The sequence below is a fragment of the Protopterus annectens genome, chromosome 13.part0 (genome assembly GCF_019279795.1).
Source record: "Protopterus annectens isolate FY-2018-M chromosome 13.part0, PAN1.0, whole genome shotgun sequence".
NCBI lineage: Eukaryota > Metazoa > Chordata > Ceratodontiformes > Protopteridae > Protopterus > Protopterus annectens.
Window position 1 is genome coordinate 850,355,207 of NC_056747.1, and position 25,431 is coordinate 850,380,637.

The window sequence follows — 25,431 nt, forward strand, 5'->3', positions numbered from 1 at the left end:
CCAGACCCTGGACCTGGCAATGGGTGACAGTGTCCTATCTGTGCCCGCTCCTGAGGGGGTCGAGCCCCATCCCCTGAGGTGGTTCCACTCAAAAGTGGTGCAGGACCAGTGGATGAGGAGGTCCCAGGGTGGGCCCCAGATGTGCTGGTGCCTGGTGCCACAGCCAGATGAAGTGGGAGAGGTGGGTCCGCTGGGACCGGCCTTCCCAAACGTGCTATGGTGTTTCAATTTTACAACATATGTGGGTTAGTAATAGTCAACACATTCCAGGATTAGGTATAACAGCATGCCTAGATATTCCCATTAACCAAAAAAAACAGATATGGAACAGTTGCATAGCAAGCAGAACACATGCATATATGGAACCACAATGGCCATTACAACAGGATGCAGGTAAATTAATGGCAGCATGCCACCAATGTATTTCAACATGGCACATGCATAGAAACCAATTTAAATATTTACCAAACAATAGGACATATGTCCCAACAGTAGATTTAATAGAGCACATACCGATCAAGTTGTGTATTTAGTTTATTGTTGCAGATATGGTGGAGGGAGAAAAAATGTCAATTAACAACTTGTATATCCCTGTAGTTCTCATTACATTCCTAGTCAGTGCTATGTACCTTACAGGTATTATTACACTATCCTATGGCCTTACTTTGGACAGTGGTATGGATGTAGACAACTATATACATGAACTGAGTTTTACCTGCAGTAGATACCACTTACCTGGTATACCTGTGGAGGTATTGTTTGTTAGCACTACCTGACTTTTTCTACACATATTCCCAGATTCCAGGTTGATGTTATACACATACCTCTCCATCTCTTATTGCACACACTCTGGGCATGTCTTGGCAACATGCAGGTGAAACTGGGACATATTTTGACTATTGCCCTCATAAACCTTTGGCGAGTTGAACAATGACAGGTTTGTTTTCATAGACATTTTCCAAATATGTACAGGCCTGACAGTCAGTTATATGACATTAAATGCTGCCTACATGTCAGAGATTAGCAAGCTGATTCGCCAGGGGGACAGGGTAACAACCAGCAGATATGGGCCAATTAACTGGACATTCTGGACAAATCTGTACACTTGTGAGGTATGATTCTGCATACAGCTTACTACCACTCCCAGGATTCGAACCATGGCTGTGTCTGCTAACAGTAAAACAGTGTACATCACAGTTGAGTGTGCTATATAGATATTGCTGTGTATCTCTTCTCTCATTTCTGTCTATAAGTCTCCCGTGGTTTACAATCTGACCTTGTAATTACAAAACTCTTATACAGGGATTCCTAGACAGTTTTATTATGTAGTACAGTGTGGGTGACAGTGATGAGTAATACCTTATTATTCAGAGCTACTGCAACACTAACAATGCCATACAATACCAGAGTAAACAGTACCAGTCCAGGATTTCAATCTTTTATTTCTAGACACAGTTTTCATATCTAACAGACCTGTGGGGAGAATGTTTGTTAGCACTACCTGAATGTTGCCACACATATTACCGGATTCCACATTATTATTATGCACATACATCTCACTCTGTTACTGCACACACTCTGGCCACAGCTTCACAACATGGCGATGGAGATGGGACATACTTTGCTTATTACTCTCATAACATTTTGGGGAGTTGCTAGAGTGACAGGTTTGTTCTTATAGATGTCTGACAATCAGTTGTATGTCATTATTTGCTGCCTAAACATCTGGGATCATCCCACTGATTTGCCAAGGGGACAGGGTGACAGTCAGTGGATATGGGCCAATTAACTGGACATTCTGGACATATCTGTACAGCTGTGGGGTATGATTCTGCACAGCTTACTACCACTCCCAGGATTCGAACCATGGCTGTGTGTGCTAAAAATAAAACAGTTCACATCTCAGTTGAGTGTGATATTTGGATTATGGTGTCTATCTTTTCACTGTTTTCTGTCTAAGTCTCTCTCACTTGTACAGTATGACCTCTTGTGATTACAACAGTCTTATACAGACAGTCCTACACATTTTATTTATGTAGCACAGTGTGGGTAACAGTGCTTAATACTACAGTACTATTAAGAGATTGCAACACTACATTACCATATGATACCAGAGTAAACACAGGTAGTCCAGCAGTTAGACATTTATTGTCAAGCTGTTAACCTTTTATTTACATACAACCTATATGAGACTCTTCCTGCCATATTGTCTGGTGTATTCAGCACATGCCTTAAACAATACAGGTTTTATACTGGCAATTAACTTTCTACTACTTTTAGGTTTATTTCTTATGACAGTACATGCAAGAGTATTACTAACCTGCCTCGCAACGCAACCACTGCAGTCTACAGGCATGGGTTTCCCAGTTCACAGCCCGCTCGTCTGCTGCTGTCAAAGACATAAGAGGAATATTTAGCCAGAGACCTTAGAATAGAAGGGGACGCAGAGACCTTAGAATAGAAGGGATAGGAGAACATGTGGTTGACCTGGATGATATTAATGAATACCCCCCGCTCTGTAGATCAGAGAGACTTAGGAATAAAAATGAATATCACAAAAACAGTATTATTCAAATTTTCAGGGGGGAGCAAGAAGAGGGAGGGGAAGGTACTATGGTTGAATGTACCATCCGCCCCGACTTCGAAAAGAAAGATATCATTCAGGACATCAAAAACCCTTACAGGTTTAGTAAGGAAGATTTTAGTATATATAATTTCAGCCATATAGAACTGAAAAACAAACATTTTAGTTTATTATCCAAAGGCATTAAATTTATACCCCTCAAAAAAGGAGATCTTGCAAGCACTTTATTGGATGTTAAAACTTTCACAAGAAAAGTCAATTTTCAGGTATTCTTTATTCAGGAAACAGTTTGTGAATCAACATATTTGGTGAAGAAAAGTGTGTTTAATCTTCCCTTACACCCACAAATAAAAAACGTTGAAAATGTGGTTGAAAATGAAATTAGAACTTAACTTTGATAAAGTAAGATACAAAAGAAACTTAGATACAAGGGAAAATACTGTATTGAATGAACTCAGAAAAGATATAAATGTAAGAGTTATGAAACCAGACAAGGGAGGTGGGGTAGTTTTAATGGATGTCCTCACATACGAAGGTAAAATGAATGAAATGCTAAGGGATTCCAGTAGGTACTCCAGTACATCAAAAAATGAAATTAATATAGCTTATCAGAGAATTGATATGGCACCAGAGGGACTACTGGTGGAGGGTTTATTTGATCAAAAAGCATACAGGTACTTAAAGGTGGACAAACCAAGGATACCAACTGTATTTGGGATACCCAAAATACATAAGAATGGGGTAGATCCACCTTTAAGGGCTATTGTGTCAGCTGAAGGATCTAAAACCCTACCTCTAGCTAAATATGTTGATTCAAAACTTAAAATGTCATGGTTAATGAGAAAAAATATTTTAAGAGATTCTTGGGATTTCCTTAGATGTATAAAACAAGACCTGTACAAAGAAGATATGAATTTCCTTACCATTGATGTAATTGACTTTTTTTCTAGTATTCCCCATGAAGAACGCCTAGCACTGCTAGAAGAAACAATATTAAAAGACAACATTTTAACCCATAATGAATGTACAGTTATTTTACAACTAGTAGATTTAATCTTGAAATACAATTTTATTTATTTTAAGGGGGAATATTTTCACCAAATAAATGGTGTAGCCAAGGGTGCAGCCTGCGCACCAACATAAGTGAATTTAGTTTTAGCAAAATGGGAGGAAAAGCAGATATTAAATTCTATACATAGTCAAAAATGGCTCCTGTAGAAAAAATTCTTGGATGACATTTGTATTTTTTGGGTGGCACCTAAAGAAGAGATTCCTGACTTCATTCACTTTTTAAATACCACAAATTTCTTGAAATTCGCATACAATGTGAAGTATGAAAAGGTGCAGTACTTGGATGTAGAGATTTACAAGAGAGACAATACGTTCAACTCTAAGGTCTACAGGAAAAGTACTTACGCAAATTCTTATTTACATTTTAACAGTGCTCACCCTATGCATCAGAAAAGAAATCTGATTAGGGGACAATACATAAGATCTTCCAGAATGACATATAATAATGATGATTTTATAGAAGAAATGAAAATTTTAAATCAGATGTTTAGGGCAAGGAACTACCCAGATAGTTCAGTTGAACAAATAGAGAAAGAAGTCCTAATAGGAAGATTAACAAAATTTAAACCTATTTTAGGCTGTATAGAAGAAAATACAGGACAAGGTAAACTAGAAGAAAATTTTAATAGGGCCTTAGTAATAGAATACAATGCTTGTTCCAGTTTAATTAGGGGGATAATTGACAAGGAATGGAATAGATTAATTGCCATTAAGACTTAGATAGGATAACTAAGGAAAGGTTGAAAGTAGTATACAAAAATTCTTATACCTTGAAAAATTTGCTAGAAAATAATTACATCTCTGACTCTTCAAATAATAAAAGCAGAAATGGAACTTTCAAATGTGGACATTGTTCACAGTGTGCCTACATTGTTAATAAAGAAACTATTCACTTAGAAAGTAGGAACATGTTAATAGAAGGGAAAGAATTTAACAATTGTGACAATAGTGATTTAGTTTACTTGGCAAAATGTTAAGCTTGCCAAGCATTCAATGTAGGAAAGACAGAGCATAAGTTAAGAAGAAGAATTTATGAGCATGTACACAACATAGAAATAATAAAGAAACTAATGCTCTCTATAAACATAAACATGACTGTGAAGATGCCCACTTTTTGTTCTTTGTATTGGAAAGGGTGAAAATTGATGGAAGGGGAGGTTTATGGGAGGAAAAAATCGAGTATAGAGAGCTCTGGTGGCAGGTAACTTTACAGGCTAATAAGTGGCCAGCGTTGAATGATTGTATTTCCATAGCCCCCCCTTCTCAAACTTAGAGCTGCAAAATTATAAGTTACAGTTTAGCAAACAACCTGGATCCTTGAATTATACTTTTTCAAAAGAAATATGGTTTTATGCATTTGTTCTCTGTATTTTTTAAAATGTTTTAACATAATCCTTTTAAAATGGTTCGAAACATTATTTAAGGTCTTAATCCATTTCTCATTTACCTTTTATTTCAATAAGAGCAAACATCATTATTGAATTTAAAATAAATGCGTTTTATTTATTAAAAAAATGTTCATATTTTTATGGAGTGATTTCATAGGTGACCACAAGAAGGTCCAATAAATCAACACAATGATTTTTCTTTCCTTTATATGGAATAGCTTATATTGCACAATAACATATGTTTTATATTCCAACATATTTATTATTTTAATTGTATTTTAAATTACATATCAAATGCTTTTTTAAGTAGAGGAATTTTGTGAAAAGGTTTTTGTCATAGAAAGTATATTTTATGGAATTATTAAAGGTTTTATGTAAACATCAATTATGTGTATTAAAATGCATTGTGATAGGTTCTGTCTTAATTGGGTTTGGTATAAATACTTAATTATGTTTTTTTCAGCCCACATGTGATGAAGTTTTACAAATAAAAACGTAATTCAGAATAATAATGCAGAGCTTTGTTTTTGTGCTTTGGTTGTGACATTAAAGGAAGAGAATGCGACTGTCTGTGAGCTTTATTGTACGCCTTCCCAGGTCTATTGTTTGTTTTACAAGTAATCTTTGTGGACCTAGTGCAATTTTCTTTGAATATTTAGCCATACCTATCCATAATATACATGAGCTGGCAATTATTAAACAGGTAGTGGACTGATAATTACAACACGGCTGGGACATCTCCCATCCGCCTAGCCTCTTGGATCCACGGATCCAAGAGCTCCCTCTTTCTCTGCTTCAGGTCGGCATAGTGATGGCTGACCTGCTCACCAGTTCGAGGTATGCCAGTGGCACTGGTGAGGTCATGGGCAAGATGGTCCCAGGCTTCTGCTTTATATTGGGAGCCCTGGTACTGGCCCTGCAGCAGTCTCTGGTTATGGTCTTTAACAAGGAGTCCTGCCATGACTTTGGACTCCTGGGTGCCCCAGCACTGCACCCAAAAGTGCACTCCTTCTCCTACACCAGTCATAGTGCCTACAGGAGGAAGCTGCAACCAGTTATAAGATGTATTCCTGCCTGTTGGTTTTAAATAGGGCCAATTTCCAGCACTTTGCTGTGATTGGATGGTTTTGAAAATGCTAAGCTGTGGGTAAGAAAGACAGATTTAAATGAAATAACTACAGGGATGTACAGGAAACCCACATGGAGAAACAATATTTTACATAAATCGAGAATGCATCCTACATTTGTACATAGGAATGTTGCAAAAGGACAGTTTATGAGAGTAAGTCGGCTGTATAATACGAACGAAGGCCTTAATGATAGAGTAAAAATATTAGAGGAGGAATTCATAGCCAGAGGCTATAACAAAAAAAGATATAGATAACAGTATTCAATTTACAGTAGAAAATAGAGATGGCAGATGTAAATCTTTCTTTTCAGACACTATAGTGGTTGACAGAAATATACAAGACACGACCAATATGAAAGTCAGATTTCCTATAACTTACTCTAGTGACATTAGAAGGTTCTGTAATATCATTGAAAACAATTGGAACATATTACTTTCAGATTCTGAGCTACAGAATGTATTAGAAGACAGACCTAGCTTTTGTTTTAAAAATAAAAAATCTTTAAAAAGGCAACTTTGCTATAAATCAACATCTAATAAACAGCTAAAACAATCACAAAGGTTAGGGACCTTTCCTTGTAGGAATTGTATGGCATGTAAGTATCTATATAATAAATCCACATATAAACATCCCACTTTAGAATTTACTATTGATATTAATTTCTACACTGACTGTAGAACATAGAATTTAGTTTACCTTGGTTTTTGCACTATATGTCACACTTTTTATATAGGCAAGACCAAAGGATGCTCGAAAGAACGTATTCTTGAACATCTCAGAGAAATAGCGAACAAAAGTGACACAAATGCTTTAGCAAAACATGTAGAAGAACAGAATACAAGACACATTTTCAACTTTATGGTTATAGAAACAATAAGTAATAATAATAGAGGGGGGATATAAAGAACAGGGTAGAAGAAGCAGAATAGAAATAGATTATATTACTTCAAGCAGACAAGCCCCCCTGGATTAAATAATGCTGTCTCTCTGAAACCTTTTTTAAAATCTAGACCATTAAAACACTAAATAGTTTAATATTGTTTTATGATTTTATGTGTTAATCTTTTATATATGTTATGTGTATTATAGGATATTCAAATTGTTTTTAATAGGGTTTAATGCAGTTAGTTGTATATTTGTTATATTTGAATTAGTTAACTAATTAGATGATGTCATAGAAAAGTATCATTTGATTGGATATATTTGGTTTAAAAACCAATGCTTTAACTGTCTTTAATGAGTCTGAAGAAGCGATCAGCTGTTTTAGATCGTGAAAGCGCTTACTCTTGTTTTTTATTAAAGAATATTCTGCTGAAAGTGAACGTATATTTGGATTTTTCAGCCGTGGTCAACCTGTTTATCTATTTTTTGTCATTAAGCTGTGGGCAAGCCTGCTTACCTAAGGTTGGCATTGCTTAAAGGGGTATACCAATGGGCAAACTGATTTAGCTGGCCTACACATTGTTTAAACCTAGTAAGCAAGGCTGTGCAAAGTTAGCATTGCTTAATTTTTAATTTGCATGCTATTTGCTGTTTGGCATTGATTTATTATTCATTACATGTTATATATGTGTTTGGTATCCATACGCTGTATGGGGTCCTTGTGTTTATTAGGGGATTTCAACACTCTATCACAATGACACCTCACATCAGGACATAATGCAGTACTCCAGTTCACATATTTATGTTATGTAGTAGGTTATACAACATAAAACTGTATATAGATTCCTTTCACATGTTAAGTTTAATATTCCTATAGTGAGGATCTGTTTGGTGATACCTCCATCTTATGTACTGTTGTGATGTCTTACTGGTTGACTACTCTATACTGTACAGGGTTGTGGGTTCAAGACCTACAATGGCTGTTTATTTTGTTTCTAGGCAGAACAGCGGCTGTTGGATACAGAGTGATTAAGGCACTTTTAAGCAATTGTAAGTACATTTGCGAGGGTTTGCAGAATGGTAAGCAGTGCTAAATTCCGGTTATATATGCTTACAGAGGGTTAGCTTCAATATTGCTTAACCTGTGTGCGCATTGCTTATCCCACGCAAATGAGCTTAAACCCATACTGCTTAAATATGCTTACTCCCACTTACTACTGCTTAATAGTGCTTACTCCCGCTTACCCCTGCACTAATTTAGACAGAAATGTAAAATGGTTCTTGGGAATGTGGTAGATTTGGACACTCTATGGATTTATCATTCATTACACATTATACTTTCAATTTGTATCGCTGATTCATGTGTACATATACTGTATGGGGCACTTGTGTTTATCTGTGGATTTTACAACATTATTACAATGACACCTCATGTTTGCATTTAATGCAGTACTCCAGTTCACAAATATATGTTATTTAGTAGGTTATGCAACAAAAAATATTGTTCATAAAGTGATTTACATGGAAAATGGAATGTACTAGAGTGAGACTCAAACCGGGAATGACTGCTGGTAAGGTGAATACTCTGACCACTACACTATTACAGTACTGCTTCATTTGCATATACATTGATATTTATCTTCTTGTGCCACTTAAGCTACAGTATACGTAGCAAAGCAATGGGCAAACTCATGCACCTATGGTTACATTTTATCTGTTTGATAAAACAAATTAAATTGTTTATATTATTATATTTTAACTATTGCTCTTATAAACTTGGGGGGGGGTGTTGCTGGGGGTATGCAACCCCCTATGAGTGGTCTTGCTCATTGCTATAGCTAAACTGCAGTTCTTGATTGCAGGGACATGTATATTGTGAGAGCTCTGCTCTCAGACACGCCCCCTGCACTTGTCCATGCTCCGTGTCCGTTTAGGAGCTCAGGCAGTGTACCTTCATTAATATGCATGGTGCACTGCCGTGCTGCTCCTAAATGGTCGCTAATGTGCAGGACTAAGCTAGTCCTGCATGGAAGATTCCTGAATCCGGGGGTGTGTATGTGTGTATGGGAGAGAGAATGGGCTGTATGTAAAATTGTTGTGTTTCACTTGCTTATGTTTTTTTTAAGCATTATATTATTTTTTATATATATTTGATGTAAAATGCTTCCTCCAACACCATTAACATATATTGCACAGCAAGTTGAAACAGTAGGCGGAGGAACTATTCTACTTTAAAAATATATATACAAAAATAATATAGTACTTAAAAAAATAAATAAGCAAGTAAAACACAACAATTTTACAGTGAGCCCATTGTCTAAGTGCAATAATGCCCTCCAGGGTCTGCGTTAATGTATAATTAATGCCCTTCCAGGGGTGTAGAGGCCCTCTGCCTATGGCATCGGGCCTCATAACACCCCTGTGTGGGCATTAATTACACATTAACACACACCTTGTCAGGCATTATTGCTTGCTGGGCTCTGCTTAGTATAGTATATAAAAATTGTACTGTATACTGAGCACTGCAATTAAATGCATTACAGCTAGACACATCATAACATATCATCTAAATTATCTAAACTAAGCATACTATATAAATTATGAATTAAAATCCAGTACATATATAATAATTATATATATATATCTATATCTAATCTATCTATCTATATACATATATATATATATATATATATATATATATATATATATATATATATACACTCACACATACACACACACACACACACACACACACACACACACACACACACACACACACACACACACACACACACACACACACACACACACACACATATGGATAGATAGATTAACCAGTCACAGCCATAAAACTGCAGAGAATACAAAAAGTAAAAAAAAAAATGTAGAATAATATAATCCCACTAGATGACAAACTGAGCTTGTATTACTGAAACCAGTAAACATATTTGGCGCAACAAGTAAAAGCCTTCTTTATGGAGAAGAGTCCGAAGATGTCTCCTTTGCTGAAACAAAAGTGCTTACTGAAAATCCACAACAAACAAAACAATCTTTAATATAGTAATGAAGCATCGACATAAAGAAACTGAGCCAGATTCCATAAAGTTCACAGAAGCTATTTGCAGACAGCACAGCACACTGAAGGAAGACTTCAGTACACCTGCTGCAGATGCGATTACAGAAGTCACGCTGAAGGTAGACCAAGTACTTAAGTATTCAGCATGGGATAATTATGGATTCTGTGCATGCTGGTCTGATTCCAAAACACATTGTGCGCATACAACACAACTCAAATGTGACAGACAGCCATGTCGCCAAATCCTCGGAGCATACCTTCCATAAGCCAAGTTCAAGTGAATACTACAGAATACGTTAAAATCCACAGGAAAACTGAAACAAAATTATATAAAAATGCAACCTGCTGTTAATATACTGCAACAGACAGCAGTTGTACAAGCCATAAATAATTATGTGTGTCTGTCCTAGAAGGCAGCCAGCTATAGTTACAGCAAGGCCAGACCAGCAAATAATAAACAGATACCAGCTAGACAGACAACTGGTGTAGACTGTCTGCAACATGTGTTCCCCATACGTCTGTGCAGAGTCTGCAAGGAAATCCCTTCCCCTTGAAACTGTGTGTCTCAGCCTGGGTATACTTGCATCTGGGAAATTCCAAATACACATTTGGGATGCCGCCGGAGTATAACAGACAGCTGCCAGTTATATCTTGGCACAATTCCTGAAATCAGTGTGCAGCAAGGTGGATGACTACATACATTTTCTATCCACCCCATGGAGTGGAGAACTATAATGCACTAGTTCTATAACAATGCAAACTTCCCAAATGTACTCAGTGCAAAAGATTGCACATACATACCTATCTAGACACCAGTACATCTAGAAGCGGACAGATACATAAACAGAAAAGGATGGCCATCCATCAACTGCCAAGTTGTGTGTGCAGTAGATGGCAGCATAACAAACATCATGGCAACACACCCTGGAAGTGTCCATGATGATGCCATTTGGAGGAAAAGTGCATTCAGGGCTGCATTCCAGGAAGGTGAAATACCTGAGGGACTGCTACTGGGTAAGTACAGGAACATAGCTAGGATGCTAGTTAAGAATACCCCTCTCAACAATATTCATTCTTACCAAAAGTGTTTTAATTCCCCACAATAGGTGACTGTGGTTATCCACTTGAGCCGTGGCTAAGGGCCTCATACCATGAACCATCAAACCCTGCAGAGGAGGCCTACAATAGAGCTCACAAAACAACCAGAAACACCATATAGTGTGTGTTTAGTGTATTGAAAGCTAGGTATAGATGTCTGGACACATCCAGGAGTGCACTGCAGTACACACCTAAGAAGGCAGCACAGATGATAATGGCATATGCTGTGTTCCACAACTCGCTAACCAAAGCACGTGGTGGTCTTCCAGCTGCAAGTGAGGGTGATCTACCCCAAGAAGCCCAAATGTCTGAAGAGGACATCCCAGAGGTATCAGAGGTAGAGCAGAAGGACATAGGGGACAGAAGTCACAGGCGTAGGCAACACAGGGTGTGACCACAAGTGCAAACCCAGGCAACACGGGATCCAAATACATGAGTCATGACAAGACATATGTACATGAGTACATAGAGTGAACATTGATGTTCAGGTGTTGCCCCAGCATAACAACACAGATTGCATCTAATGGCAAGTAGATGTACACACTGAGCATCACCATAACACAAGCATAACATATTCCAACACGGAAATATGCAAATATGTCAAAACACAGATCATCAATTCAGGGCACAACTGGCACAGGTATGCATACACACTCAGTTTGTTGTATCACTGTATGGCAAACAAAAAGGGACACACAGCAATGCTACACATACATATTTGTACCATATGAACATGCAAAAAGATAAATGCCACATGACATAATGCAGAAATTTTAGTTTCAGAAAACACATATCATAGACCAGTGATGTTGAAATGATATGAGCTAACCATGTATACTACACTGTTGGACACATTCTAACACAGTCGCAGGCAACCTCACTGATATTTCATACCATGGTCTGCTCTGCTCTGACCACATACAGGCCCATCATGCTCTAGTTGCTCCACAACTGACATGGATGGGGTACAACACTATGTTGAGATAAAGGTGCACGACTGCAGGTTGAAAGCAATGTGACTAGTGGAACCTCTGCAAATAGGCCAGCAATTGAATTCTGTGCAGGTTGGACCACAGACAGTGATTCCTGATGGCTAATAGCGGTTCAGCAGACAGGTGGCCTGCCTCTCACAGATTACAATTTGCTGAGCACAGTCATGGAACACAGAATCCTGCCGGTAGTATGAAACTGCTGCAGTACCATAGAGGCCTGGGTTTCCACGATTGTGCTACAGCTAGCAGACTCTCATTCTAAGGGGCTAATATAGCCATAATCTCACTGTGCCTGCTATTTTTGTCTTCATATATGGCCTGTAGCTGGTGTGCCACATGATTTGTGGCACAGGCAAGTGCACAAATGTCTGAACGATGCCATTGCAGTGATCACTCACTGGCCTGCAGCAAGAGGAGGACACTCTCTGACACCTGGCCATGTACAACATCTGCTCACCTATGTCTACCACAATGCTCTGTTTCTAGTTGTTGTGTGGAACTCTCAGCAGCAGTGCTCTCATCTCTGTTGTGTTGGTCAACAACCTTGCCATGTTCAACATCCACTGTGGCAGCATCCTCTGAAAAATAATAATGACTTCTCTTGCAGTCTATTGTGTGTATGTTTCACAGAATGTACATAAAATAAGTATATGATCTGTGTACATGGCCAACATACATGACATATGTGATGCATAAGAAAAAATAAAAAAAAAAAAACACCTGGCAAACACTCATGGGAAGATGATAGTGTTGTACTGGGATGAACTAGGGAAAAAACAGCATTACATATTACATCATTTACACCATTAAAACACAGTTAAAACATACAGAATGTGTGATATATATATATATATATATATATATATATATATATATATATATATATATATATATATATATATATATATATATATATATATATATATATATATATATATATATATATATATATATATATATATATATATATATATATATATAGATATTTATATGCATATATATACAACTTATATGTGCACTTGAGGACGTTGATACAGAATGACCTAGGAATGGTAAGAAGGACACAGTATTAATGGAGGTCAGCTACAGGATTAACAGCAAGAACAGGTATGAAACATATGTAATAGCATAACATTAATAAACTCCTGCTGTGTAGAGGTTGTGATTTGTACTGCAGATCCTGCAGTGTGAAAGTAAAGAGAAACACAGCACAGTCATGTATTTAGAAAAAAGAATACTGACAGTATCACATATACAGCACAGTAATACTGGCTGCAAATACTCACGTGATGGACATTGCAGCTGTACACCAAATGGGCCTGCATTGACAAATAGTGACAAAAATATCAGATATCATGTGTGCTACACATTGCTGAAAGCTATGACAATGTTGCTGTAACATATCTGATCTGTCTGCACTCGAAAATGAATGGCTTGCCTCTCCATTGGATGTAGATGTAGTGTCAAAAGGTAAGGAAACAACAATATAACAGTAAATAGCAGTGCCATGAAATGAGGTGGAGGCACTAACAAGGTAGTTTTAACAGCAACAGTACGAAGGCCAGAAGTAGATGGAGCTGCAAATAATACTACAAATATTACAAAGGTTAGTTGGACTCCTCTTTCTGTAACTCAGACATACCAAGTAAGTACATGTAATTATAATTATGTTCATCATCTTCACCCTGTGCTGAACTGAGTTCATGGCTCAACTAAACTGCTGTAAGTCAAACACAGCAACAGATGAATATGCATGCTGCAGCAATATTTAGTGATTGTCACAATACACCTCACTGTAATGTAAATAAATACATGCATGTCCATCCTGGAACCACAACCTCAATCTCACCACCAGGGATGTGTCACCTCCCTCTTGCTGTATACAGTGAGGCCAGAAATATTGTGATGCTATCGGTGGGGGGGGGGTCACTGGTGGTCCACCACCAGTGACATCCCTCAATCTCTCATAAGGTGTCACTCTGTTGACTGCATGAAGAATCATGTACAAACAGTGTCATTTACAGGCCTCACAGGATTGGTTGTGGTCTCCAAATGCATTGATCATGTTGGTTAGGTCCGTCCAGATTTCATTTCTCCAAACAGTGTCACCTGAATGGTCAAGACATCTCCTTCCATGTTGGCAGAGAGCATCAAATATGATGCCATTTTCCTGGGGAGAGAGGTGTCACCTCTAGGAAGGTTGGCCATATGAATGACAGTGACATGCACATGATAACATTCATGTTTGAGCCGATTTATGCATTTCATTCTGTGAACAGCATATGTCAACATAAACATTATGCATATGAGTGCATTGAAATGTCTGTATAGCACTGTGTGCGATGAATACTAATGTGACTTATTTCAAGTAATAATGCCTTTATACACAACACTGGTAAAATCAACATGCAACATGTTTACAGTCTGTGAGTGGGATTAGAACCCCTGATGGTACATATATTTTGCATGGAGGTCCAAAGCCAACAGCATTACTCCACATGAGACTGCTTGCATGTCAGACTCACGGATGGTGCAGTGGTGCAGCGGTTTGGGTTGTCACCTCACCACAAGAGGTTCTCCAGTTCAGTTTTCAGCTGGGGTGCCTTCTGTGTGGAGTCTGCATGTCCTCCCTGCATTTGTGTGGGTTTCCTCTGGGTTTTCCGATTTTCTCCCACATTACAAAGACATGTGTCTGGAGCATTTCTCCCTGGGCCTCTGCTGAAAACTGGATTGTTCCTACTTACACTTTCTCAGTAAACAAATGTTAAATAAATAAATACTATAACAAATAATCTGAAGAACTTATGGGTAAACCTCATGATCTGTAGCAAGGCCACAGATAGTATGGATATGTAGTTTATTGAGACTATTGATAATACCTTTGTAAGGCATCATCATTGAGGATATATCTGCAACAGCACATGTTTATAACAGTTTTGTTAGGAGACATGAAATAAGAAATATCTGTAATATCAACATCACATACTAAGTATGGATAGTGTTAGAATAAATCTGTGGGATTCATTAAACAAAAATCACCATGCAGGAACAGTGTAGCCACTCCTGCACGGAATATGGCCACCTAGTGATCCAAGAAACAGCCAATCTGATGTGCACAAGCCTGCCGACACTGTTCCTGCATGGAAAGTCTTGCAGAATGCTAATGACCTCATTTGCTGGTGAAAAACATGCAAATGAGGTGAACTAGTGATTCAGGAAGCAGGCAGGCATCCATGCAGGAACAGTGCTAGTTGCAGAAATGTGTTTGGTTACTAACCGAACACATTTCTGCAAATAACAAAATGGAGGCATGACAGTTGAAATAAAAGCATGTATTATAAACTTTTGGCATGACACTGGCCAAATATATGGCCATTGGCATGGAAAAGTGTTTAATTTAATAAAAAAATATCTAAGTTTTGTTTTTGCCAATCTTGGCCATTTAATCTTAGGGCAGCGGTGCTCAAAAGGGATTGTGCTGAAAATAAAAAAAAGTTATTAAAACTCAATTTTAGGGAAAATCTGCATTTTGCCATTATAGTCAAAGCCATGCAGAATCAAAACATTACCAGGGAACACTGGTTGTGGGGAAAGGCTCTGTGTCAGAGCAGTAGCTATGGACTAAGGCAGTGGGGTATATAAATGAGGGGAAATTTACTGAATCACAAAATATTCTATAAGTAGCAAAGAACAAGCAAACAACCAGCTGGTAAACCTAGACTGTTCCCCCAAACAAGCAAAAGTAGCAGCAAAAATGAAAATGACAATAGTTGTACAAAGTACAGCTCCAGACCACATAAAATGTAAACCGAGAACTTTAATGTTCGGTAAGCGCTTTCACCACTATCTGTGGCTTCTTCAGACTGTACACAAATACAAAAGCACATACAAACATTTTTAAAAGCATTCCCTGTGTAGCTCATTAACTTGAAAAACCACTCCCAACCAATCAGGTTGCATTAAACACTCCCCCTCTCTTAAAAATATCATTCCATTAATTTGTATTACACAATATCACTTTTAAAAAACATTTCTAAAACCTTTCTTGAACTCTTGGAATGTTTTTAAAATTTTTTTATGTGCTTTTGTATTTGTGTATGGTCTGAGGAAGCCACAGATAGTGGTGAAAGTGCTTACCAAATATTAAAGTTCTAGGTTTACATTTTATGTGGTCTGGAGCTGTACTTCATTCAACTGTTGCCGTTTTCTTTTTTGCTGCTACAAAATATTCTAAGTCCACACACTGCACCTAACTGTGTAGGTGCTAGAACAGGATAATGTAGGCAGGATGAGCAGCTAACATGAAAAGGTGGTGTGTTATGCTTGCTGTAAGCACATTGGAACTCCGTTGCCAGGGTTTGTGCTTAGCTAAGGACAGCTAAGCAAGGGGGTGTGTCTAAGGCTGCAATGTCTTACTCCATGAAATGAAGACTGTGTTCACATCCAGGGGAGGGCCATGTCTGCTAAAATGTGTTTACCTTAGCTAAACAGGTGTGTGTGGCGTACAATGGGACTTAAACAAAAAAAAATGGAAATAACAGCAATGTTTACATTTAGGCACCGTGCCTCAGGGTTTAAAAGGGGCGGAAATGGGCAGGGGAAAAGAAAAAAAAGGGAAATAGCAAAATACAGGCACTCAAATACAAGTCAAATAGCTGGCAGGTGGAATGTCTCAAAGTCAGCCACTCACACAGGCAGCATATACAGAACACCACTATAAACTATGCAAACACCTTCCAGTCTGTTCTTTCCCACAAACTCTGCACCATAGGTGTACACATACAGGGGAATTTTAACCAACAAAACTAGCAAAAAATGTTACAGGCTGCTGTGACTTTGATCTATCAATATGTGCAAGAGGCCAAGGGTGCTGAGGAGGATAATACTGACAACCAGCTCAGACCAAGGAGGAGAAGAGAGTTCAGACCCAGGGTAACCTACCAGGGGCTACATGATCTGGAGATAGTAGAGTGCTACAAGGTGGACAGGGACATGCTTCAGCAACTCATTGAGCTGTGCTGGCCTCACCTCAGACCCAGAACCAGCAGAGGGGAACCCATCCCAGTGGATACCAAGGTATATGTAGCCTTAACAATACTAGCTATATGTGCTTTCCAAAGACCAACTGGGGATATCATGGGGGCCTCAGAGGCATCTGCATCCAGGATACTCCACCAGTTCCTGGATGCCATGCAACCACATGCTGCTGAGCACATTTACTTCCCCAGCACCCATGAGGAGAGGATCAGCAATATGCATCTCTTCCACCATGTAGCAGAATACCCGGAGGTACTAGGTGCCATAGACTGCACACACATCCACATCAAAGCACCACCCAGTGACCAGGGTAAGGTCTACCTAAACCACAAGGGGTTCCACTCCATCAACTGCCAGGTCATGTGCAATGCCCATGGCATTATCATGAATGTGTGTGCTGGCAGCCCTGGAAGCTATCACGACTCCCACATCTGGCATTCATCACAGCTGTACCAGGCATTTGCCAGTGGGGACATCCCATATGGCCATCTGGTGGGAGATGCTGGCTACGCACTGGAGCCATGGCTGATGACACCTATCAGAAACGCACACACACACCCACACAAGAACACCATAATGAGGCACATGCAAAAAACAGGATCATTACAGAGCATGTGTTTGGGATGCTCAAGTCACGGTTTCACTGCCTTAATATATGCGGTGGAGCCTTGCAGTACTCTCCAGCCACATGTGCACACATGTTTATAGTATGTGCCTTGCTACACAATATGATCCTGTGGAAACAGCTGCAGAAGGAACAAAACTATGAAAGGCCACACAGTGCCCCACCATTGCTATGGCCTCCACAGGCACAGAGGGACTTGGAGGAGGAACATCCTGAGCCTGTACCTGTAGGCAGACTGAGGTGTGTCCAGTATGCCCTGGCCTTGGCAAAGAGACAATGCATAGCACATACACTGACACTGTAAGGACCGAGGGACTGATATCTCTCTCTGACTCATACACACAGTAAAATGGATGCCAAACATCACACCACCTATACCTTACCATGTATAGACACCATAAGCACCATCCTCACAACTGCCTCAGGCACAAGGTAAGTCAGTCTTCTTAACAATAAATGAATGGAGTAGAATGTTCTGATAGCATATCTATGGTACTGATGCAAGCATGCAAGGGAATGGAGTGACTTACTGGGATAGCACAGACAACTGACAGCTATGTGGGACAGCAGGAAGTGTATGCCCAGTACTGGCTTATTTACACTATGCAGTGCCACCCTAGTTGACAAATGCCACTGCAGTATATGTGGTGAGTCAAATAACTGGGGGGGGGTCATAGGTCACATGCATGGATGTCAAAGTGGTGGTCTCGTACTCACCCCCAGTCTCACCCAGCAGATCAGCTGTAGAAAACCATACAGAAATGTCTGGCAAAGGCCCCTACATGGCGACATATATGAAACTCACACCAATAGACTTACACAGTAATATCACAGCAGGTCTGGCAGTGGTAGTATGGCTCTGAAGGGTAAGAAGTCTGAAATTAAAAATGTGTATGCCAGAAAAATCTGACCTGTGGTCAATACTGTTATGCCTGTAGTCTCAAATGCTAAATGGGACCAAAATGCTAAGCAAATATCAGCACAGTCTGTGCAAATGTGTATTGTGTACAGATGTTTCACCCCCCAACCATAGTCCCATAGAAATGCAGTAACATGTCCCTAGCCTAAAGCAGCATCCAGCTGTCAACTAGAGTGATGGCTCAACACAAACAGAAAGCAATTGTCAGTAACACCCAGTCAACTTACTGGTGCCATCCCAGAGGTGTCCACTGCCTGGCAGCCCGGGAACATATGATCATCAGAATGCACTGTCTTGCTACAGATGACCTGCATTTGTCACATCTGGCCTACAGGCCTCTGGCAAATGCCCATGCCTCACCCGCTGTTTCCTGTTAGGGAGTGTCATGGGGTCCATAATACCAACATAACACAGTCTACAAAATACAAGAAAGGCCATGCTGCTAACTGCTAGAAGCAAACCTGCCAGCCTTAGAGAGCCAGAAATCTGGACAAAGCCATGAATAATGGGTGATAAAGGTCCAAAGAGAAGGACACCTTTGAAATACTGCTCTAATAATGTTAGAAAGTTAATGGAATGATTGTATTAGCATTTAATGTCTGAAAGGTATGAAGTCTGAAACTGCAATATCAACTGTCAGTAATGTCTGGCGTCAACCCTGAGTCACTTGCAAAACACTTTTTCTTGAAAACCACACTCGTTTGGGTAATCACCAGATATATGAGTGATGAATCTGGACATTCTGTGAAACTCTGTACATTTGACAGGCAGGGCTAGGAGTCTAAACATGGGAATGCACTCATTGCAGGCAGTCCTAATGCTGGAAGATAGTGACATGTCTGCACCCACAGAACCCTGGCCCACAGCTATGGGGAGTAACACATGCTTCCCTGATCACTCATCCTATGCAACATCCTGACCCCAAAATGTGGCTAGCCAAGCCAAATGAGGTGGGTTATACATATATGTGAGACACACACACACACACACACACACACACACACACACACACACACACACACACACACACACACACACACACACACACACACACTTGCAGGCTGGTCAAACAGTCTGACACACGCAAGACCCTCTAAGTGTAGTCAACCTTTGAGAAGACCCTTATGCAAATTACTGGCAGCTGTAGGCCAACATATCTGACCCAGGACACCACCCACATATCTTATCTCCTACAAATCTATCTGGAGTTTGCCTGTCACTCTGATCCTGGCTGACTTATATTACCCAACCTTGGATTGGAAATCAAACCATGCAAGAACAGAAATGCACAGAGATTCCACCATTGTAATCTATCACAAAGGTGCTGGACCATTTCCACAGCTCCAGCAGTCAATTGGTTGTAGGCACACCTCTCAACAGGCTAGATTGTGCAATAATGCCTAGCATTTTGCCCATAATATTGGTGTGTGCATCATCCATCCTGTATTCCTCTGGTAAATCACTGTGATGATCTGAGGAGGTATGCCACAAGGTACTGAAACAATACATGTCAGTGTCAAACATCATATATGTCAGATGTCTGCTAAAACAAACCCTGTAACCCTAGCAACCCATACATTGCTAAGAGAAATAGTTGCAATCACCATATGGCCCATTGTCTCCCCATTTTGATAGGCTATCTCCAGATATCCTGCTCCACCAGGTTAAGAGGTGTGACTGTAGCACAAAACAAACTGGACTGGAGTACAACAATCCCTGGAATGGAGTCCCACATGTACTATCGAAGGTCACACTGGGCATGCTCATACACATAGAATTGTCAGTAGGATCTAGGAATTAACAGGCCTTTCCCACCAAGTGCCCTTCCCGTTGCCCTACTTTAGCAGTCCTGAAGATGTCTGTCACCATAGAAATACCTTTTGTCAGGCATCAGCCCTATAAGCTCTGTGGTACGTGCGACAACTGAGTAACATAACACTATAATACAAATAACTAGCTAGGTAGGAGTTCTAATCTCAGTCCTGGCAAATGTAAAAGTATGCATTTATAAGTTAAAGATTTTGGGTCCATTCAAACCCAGTACACTCCCCATTGCCCTACTTTAGCAGTCCTGCAGATATCAGTCACCTTAGAAGTCCCTTTCATCAGGCCTCAGCCCTATAAGCTCTGTGGCATGTGTGATAACTGCATAACACTATAGCTATGAGTAACTAGTTAGGTATAGTTAGGTAGGAGTTCTAATCCCACTTCTGGCATGTGTGTGTGTGTGTGTGTGTGTGTGTGTGTGTGTGTGTGTGTGTGTGTGTGTGTGTGTAGTTTAAAGTATTTTGTAGTCTGTCTCACCCAGTATATCACCCATTGGCATACTTTACAAGGGCTGGTGATGTTCCTCACCTTAGAAGTACCTTTGCACAACCTTCACCCTATAAACTCCATGGCACACACAGTACATCACCCATTGCCATACTTTACAAGGGCTGGTGATGTTCCTCACCTTTGAAGTATCTTTGCACAACCTTCACCTTATAAACTCCGTGGCATGTGCGATAAATGTATAACACTGTAGTAGCAATAAATAGATAGGTAGGGGTTGTAATCTCAGTCCTGGCAATTGTGTGTGTGTAAGAACAGTATCCTGTCTATGGGGGTGGGGGTTGTTGTGTTTGTGTGAGAACCATATCCATTGGGTGGGGGTGTTTTGCTATTTTTGCTGTTGCCCACCCAGTACATCTCCCAGTGTCCACATTACTGTGTTTGTCTGATACATTACTGGGTTGACCTGTGGATTGGTGCCACTAATTAATGTCCTAATTTGAGGTGCAGACTGCATAACCTGCAGTGCATGTATGCTAAAACAAAGCTGGTTACGCAAAAACTTCCCAAGCTTACAGTGGATATAGGAAGTGTACACACACCTGTTAACATGCAAGGTTTTTGTGATATATCACATGAGATCTCAGAAATCAAGTCATAACATTGCCATCATTTCATATGACATACAACCTGTGAAATCTAACTGAAGGACATACACATCAGTTACAGGTAACATATGGTAAATGAAATAGGTACAATAGCCTGGCTGCATGAGTGTGCACACCCTTAGAGTAATCCTATGTTAAAGCACTGTTTGATTTAATAACAGCATTCAGTCCTCTTGGGAAGGTGTCTATCTGCATGGCACATCTTGACTTGCCAATGTTTGCACACTCTCTGTTGCAAAACACTTCTAACTATGTCAGATTGCAAGGGCATCCCCTGTGAACTGCCCTTTCCAGGTCACTCTGCATATATCCTATTGGACATAGGTGTGCTCTGGCTGGGGCAATGCAGAACATTGCATGCGTTCTGGTGAAGACATCCTTTTGTTGATTTGAATGCATGGTTTGGGCCATTGTTGTGTGGAAAGGTGGAATTCCTCACCATCCACAGCTATGTGGCAGACACCAGAAGGATTGGAGCCACAAGGGACCAGTGTTTGGAACTGTTCATAATCCCCTCCAACTTGGCTACAGCCCCAGTTCCAGCTTGTGAGCAGCAACCCCAAAGAAGGATCATGCAATCACCATGCTTTACCGTGGAGGTGGTGAAGTTGTGGTGATGTGCAGTGGTGTTATTGTGCCAAACACACCTGTCAGAATTGTGGCCAAAGAGTTCAACCATGGTCTAACACATTTTCCCACTTGTTTTTTGGAAACCTTATGTATAGTTTTCAGACTTTCTCCAGGCCTGGATATTGTTTGCTGTGAGGAACTGCTGCCATCTTCCAACCCTACCTTATAGGCAAGACATATGGAGACAACGGAAGATTGTTGTGACATATAGTACACACCCAGTACTTGCTAGAGATTCCTGCTACTCCTTCCCTGTTGCTGTATGGCTTCTGGCAGCCTCCCTAGCTAGTTTTGGTCTTGTATTCTCATAGAATTTGGTGGGATTCCCACTCCTTCACAATGTCACTGTAGCCCCATATTTTCACCACCTTTTGATGACTGTCTGCACTGTGTTCCATGGTATGTGCAATACTGTGGAAATGTCTTGGTACCCTTCTCCAGGCTGATACATTTCAAACATGTGGTCCCTTAGCAGCTTTGTCAGGTCTATGTGAACTATGGCTGTTGCTGTAGCAGGCAACTGGGTATGTTAGGATAATCCTGGTAGGACAGCTGACCGTTATTTGCTGTTAATCAAAGAGTCTCTGTAATTGATGGTAGGTATGTACCCAATAAGATGTACTGCTGTAGTTATATCGAAAGCTGCCTCAACACAGTAGTAGCTTCAGCCTGTGCACACATATGCATCTAGGTTGTTGTACTATTGTTATATGTCATTATTGTTCCCCTAACAGATTGTTTGCTTTACAATTGAATTGTACAGGTTATAGGTCACATGAAAGGTTGGCAGTGTTTTGAAATTGTCTATTGTGCTTTCATTTTTGTATATCACAAATACCTGGCATTCTAACAGGTGTGTACACCATTTATATACACTGTATACCACTAATTTATGCAATATGACAATAGTTTTGGATTTTGTCCCCCCATTTTGTCAGTCTTTGTCCAGATGTCCTACAATGACAGGTTGTGAGGTATGCTACTGATATGTGACATCTCCTGCGAATAGGTCCCTGTGATGACTACTGTGATGCAATGCAGTAAACACCACCATAAGTGAACATGCAGATATTGACAAATGGCTGAGTGTAACAGTTGTGTGCATGGTCACATGCATTAACTTTAGCATGCCTGGGGTACTGGTAAGCCACAACAGGAAAATCCCATGCTTACCGGCTTCAGGCTGCTGTCCCATGTGCAGATCAGAGGGACCTATGTAGTTGTGAAGGAGCGGTACTGTCAGCAGATTCACATTAGGCATTGGTACAAGATGAATGCTATGTTTCTGCACAGGTACAGTACACACTACGATATTACACAATTTGCTGTCCTTCACCATAGATGTGCACTTGTGTGCATTACTAAACCCCACCCACTAATCCATTTTGCACTGACATATGCATCTAGAAACTCTATAGAAGACAGTTTAAATGCAACCTCATTACATTGATGTGCACTTTGGCCTTACCTGGACGCTCCTTGCCTGTTGCCTGGGTGCCACCCACCTCCACGACTGCTGTTTCCCATGTTTGAGATTGTGTGGGGGCTACCCCAAGGTTGGCAAGGAGCTCCTCTGTTGCCATAATTGGGGCCTGTGTAGCTGGCCCCCCACCGGTAGCAGTACAGTCCCTCGCTACAGCAGCAGCCCTTTGCCGGGCACAATGTATCAGGTCAGTTGCTCTATGCTTAACCTGATTGTATGTGCATCCATGGTGGCCCAAGATGTTCACTCTGTGGATGATCTCATTCCACAGGGCAGTCCACTCCCACAGATTTTGCTGGCTACAGCCAAAACGGATGGCATAGTTTAAGATTACAGCTTCTGTGATGGCTGTTGTCTCTGCATCAGTGTAAGTTTTTGCCACTGCATGGCACCTGTAAAACATAAACAGGGAAACACATCACAGGACCTCAGACAATACCCAGAGTGCTTTATAGAACCAGCACATGATAATTGACTATTATTAGCCACAACTTACAAACACATCATACCCTGTACCTAGCAGCACTGTATGAACATGCATTGTACTCTTAGTCCTGATGTGTCATGTTCCCCCCAATGAGGGCCATTACATTGCATAAACCACCATTCATCATTCATGTTTGTGTAGATGGAATGGTAGTGGCAGTGTTCCTTGCAGATGGGATGTAAATGGTTCTCAGGCTTTGCTTGCATACAGTGTGTAATGGAGCTGGAAGCATATGTCTGGGTTCATGTAGAATGCAGAGAGGAATGTTATCAGGCCCCAAGGGGACTTGCTTTTGTTAACTTTGATTAGGCAATTTGCACCCAATCTATGATGATGTGGGGAGGGGTGTGTGTGCTGTGCATCTCCACTTATACTGATGGTGAGCCAGGGGGGTGATGTTTGCCCTAAACCTGTCTGCAGCAGGTTGGCTGTAGCTATGGTGTGTGTGTGTGTGTGTGTGTATGTGCTGTGATTGACCACCATTATAGGGTGGGTTGGGTTGCTGCCTCTGAGACTGCAAACATATGTGAAGATGGCCTTGTAATTGCCCTTAGTGGATGTATCCAATCATAGTTAGCCTTACAGTAATCCAACTGTGACCTAATATGCTTGTTCAGACAAAGGTTGACATGCTGCCCAGTTGGTGCCTGCTCCTACTTTTCCCTGTACAGCCAATAGATCATCACATTATGTGCTTTGTGCATTGCTGCTGTCCAGCAAAGGGGTTTACTCTACTTTGGTGGAGACAGGTTTTATAAGTAAGGTATTGCTGAGGCCATACATCTATGTGGGTGGTCATATATCTGTTTGTAGTAGGCATGGACACAAGGTCATAACACAGTTGGCCATCTCTACAATCTCAACGTGATACTCATGCTTATTCTAGTACCCATGTCTGTGTCAAGACAATGCTACAACCAGTAGCTGTGGAAGTGAGACCGTTGGATGCACAGAAACTAAGGTTACACACACGTGTACAACATGTACAGCTTATTTACTTGACATTTTGCATCCCATGTCAGTTGTTATGTGGCAGCCAGGTACACCTATCCATACATACATATGCTCAGGTAATACCTGCTATACA